This window comes from Pteropus medius, unplaced genomic scaffold, assembly GCF_902729225.1.
Source record: "Pteropus medius unplaced genomic scaffold, Ma_sr-lr_union100, whole genome shotgun sequence".
Lineage (NCBI taxonomy): Eukaryota > Metazoa > Chordata > Mammalia > Chiroptera > Pteropodidae > Pteropus > Pteropus medius.
Genome location: NW_024349796.1, coordinates 11379759 through 11383356, shown reverse-complemented (window position 1 = coordinate 11383356; position 3598 = coordinate 11379759). Strand labels below are relative to the sequence as shown.

Genomic DNA, 3598 nt, shown 5'->3' with positions numbered 1-3598 from the left:
TTTAAAGTATTTAAGTTGTGACTGGGTGAGACACTTTTATTTCTAATAAACTAGGAAGAGATGCTCTGTTTTGTGCAACTCTATGAGATAAAAATTACTTGGTTTCTGCTCCAGTCTCAAAGGCAACAGGTGTTCCTATCTGGACTAGCTACTGCTGGGTGAGCAAGTGGATTGGTGGGGATCAGACCCGGGAGACTGCACATCCACAATGAGAGAGAGGTATGGGATTTCTGTTGGGGTGTTAGTCAGCGGAAAAGCACATGGTTAGCTTGCTGTGTTATGGGGATTAGAACGCAGGGCACTCTGGGAAGAACTCAGCTCATAGAGATCTGTAGATCTTTCAGTAGGAAGGCAGACACCAGCCCCTTTGAATGCATATTGCCTGTCTGGTCTCAAGCATCCTAAGGACAGTTAAAAAGGTGGATCTCGTAATCAGAGCTCTTACTCTTATTTCGCTTAAAAATTTTTTATCTTACAGATTTGTGTTAAATTTTATCAACTATCTTTTTACATGTATTAAGATGATTGTTTTATTTTTTCTCTTTATCCTATTAGTATATGATAAATTGCAATGATTGATTTTTGAATGATCACTAAAACAATTCCTGGAATAAACCCAACTTGATTTTGATGGACTGTTTTTTGTTTGTTTTGTTTTATTTGTTTTTTACTAATACATTGTTTAGGTTTTTGGCGTATATGTGCATGAGGAACATTGTTTAAAAATTTTCTTAGTTGAAATATCCTTGTCAAGTTTTGGTGTCAGGGTTGTACCAGTTTCGTAAAAGGAGTTGTGAAGTCAGCCCCGTTTTTTATTCTCTGGATACATGTTTGCAAAATAAATGTTATTTGTTCTTTAAAGTCTGGAACCATTTACCAATAAAGGCATCTAGGCCTAGAGCTTTCTTTGTTGAAAAACTAAATACCTACTTCATGTTTTTGATAAAATTATTCTTTGATTATTAAGATATTTTTTGATGTGGCATTATTCATATTTTCTATTTACTCATGTTTTAATTTTAGTAAATTGAGTCTTTATAGCTATTTATCCATTTCCCAAAAGATTTGAAATCCATGGACAGTATTCATTTCTTAACATCTTGTTATAACCTTATTATGTCTGTTCCACAGTGATGTCCTCTTCTTCATTCCTGATTTTGGAAATGTTTGCCTTCTTTCTTATTTTCTTTATAGATAGTGCCAGTGATTTATCAAGCTTATTAGGATTTTCAAACCATCAACTTCGACTTAGTTTATTTTCTTTTTAAGTGATTTTTAAGTGATTTTTAAGTGATTTTTAAGTGATATGTTTCTTTATTATTTTCTTCTTTCTACTTCAATGGTTTTAATTTTCTGTTATTTTTCTAATATTTTGATATAAATTACTAGATTCTGATTTGGGGCCTTTCCTTTTTTTTTAAAGATATAATTTTAATACTGTAAAGCACCCTCCAGCTTGGTATACCTAAATCCAACAAAGCCTTCTCTATATACTAATCTTCCTTTTGCATTGTGTGTCCTTTCTGTCTCTGTGTGCTCCAATCTTGTATTTTCTATTGATTCACTTTCCATTTTACTAATCCCTGGGACAGGCAATAGCACATAGTGGTAAGATTTCTTCGCAAAATAGATGACGTGCCCGATTAAAATATGTAGATTTTCAAACTCTTAAATTAATTAAATATACTTTTTACGAGATTGCTGTAGTGTCATAGATTTATATCAATGCCTTCTTATTAATCAGATTTGCGTATTACTGTTGTCATTGTCAAAATAAAAATATAAAACTTTAACACTTTATGAAAGTGTATGTTATACTGCTCAAGTCACATAGCAATATGGGAAAATGCTATAAAATTCCACAATGTGTTGATTTTTAGTGGAAAATAAAATAGAATATGCGAGCAAACACAATACTTCTGCAAGTTGTTTTTCCATTACAGTTTTGACAGATTTTTTTTTTTAAACTTACCCCATTGCTTCAGTGTTGCATTTGTAGATACAATTATGTATACAGTGACTTAGCTGAGTGCTCGGGAGGTTGGCTAAAAGCCATGCCAAATGCAGGTGCAATTTTATGACTCAAAGACTTAAAGGCTCTAAAAGTATTGTTCATGGAACATGACTTGATTTTACAGTCTTTGCTCACAGAATTCTTTCAAATAACCAATGATAGCTTTGTGTGTGAACAGGATACGTGGTTAATAAGTTGTTGTTGTTTTTAGGTGAGGCAACCCTTGGTCGACCTCACAGGTTGCAAAGAACCTTGTCAGCTTACAATCTCTCTCTTTTTTTTTTTTTTTTTTTTTTGCCTATAGCACCTGGTCTTCCTAGGTGGTCTCCCATTCAAGCACTAACCAGGCCCGACCCTGCTTAGCTTCTGAGATCAGTTGGAATTGGGCACGTTCAGGGTGGCATGGCATAGACGGTTAGTAAGTTTTTAAAGCAAATATAATGGCTTTTGGGGGGTAAAGGTTGTTGGAGTGATCGCTTTTGCTTTCTCAGTTTCTTTACCAGATATGGTGGGACCCAGTGTGTATATGTTTATTTAGATCTTTGTAATTTGCTTTTGGATCTTTTAGTTAGATAAATTTTAATCTATTTAGATTACTGGTGTATTATATTTACATGACATATATTTAGAACAGCAAATGCCATGCTCTTTGAGGAGGCACAAATTTATGTACAGATAATTTTACATATAAGAAATAAAACACACTGAACCAATGGATCACAGATTTTTTTTCTATTTTTCCTTTAACAAATCAAGATTGTTGGAACCCTGAAAATTATATAATGATGTATTCGAAAATCTAGTGTTTTCATATTAACATGTCATTTTCAAAAATCATGTAGAGGAGTATGGTGACATGCATGACAGAATATTCTATATTATCCTTCAGTAAGCTTCATGACCTTTTTTTACATTGTAATTTTTATTTCCAATTTCTGAATTGTTTTTTTAAATATTTTCACCGTGTGTGAGATATAATACTTTAATCATACACATTTAATCATAGTTATTATATTTGTTGAATGCATTCCTACCTTGGGGTAGAAGGATTTATCCAGATTCTGGGTTTTGTTTGTTTGTTTTCTGATTTCTAAAAAAAAAATTTTGTTTTGCCTTGTTTCCCTTGAACACAATTTTTATGAAATCAAGAATTGGGATACTATTGAGTTTATGTTGAATAGATTGAAACTCACTGGAGCGAAGTATGGTTGGATTCATAATCAGTTTTGCTATTTCTATGTGGCCAGCACCGTGTGTTTGTGTAGAAAGGTAATTCGTGAAATCAAGACAGAGTGGAAGACTTTGGCTAGTTGCCCTGTCAATCTAAGTCAGAATGTCTGGACGAGCTTGGTGGACCTGGAAACCTTACGGCATTTTAACTAACTGAAGCCTAAAACCCATTCGGTGCTGTTTTCTGTATCAGGAGAGGATTTCTATGTATTTGCACTTTCAAGAGGATGTGTATAAAATCAGATGGACGAGACTACTTAAGCACCAGAGCAGTTCCTCTGCTGTAGGACAGAGATAGTTCGTGAGATCTCGCTGTAATTTGGATAATAATTACAGTAGCAAGTAACATTTCTT

The 3598-nt window shown here is 33.5% G+C and overlaps 1 pseudogene; it reads right to left on the bottom strand.

Moving 5' to 3' along the window:
* Nucleotides 1-2309: 2309 nt before the first annotated feature.
* LOC120619388 (uncharacterized) lies at nt 2310-2427 on the bottom strand (annotated as a pseudogene).
* Nucleotides 2428-3598: the final 1171 nt, after the last annotated feature.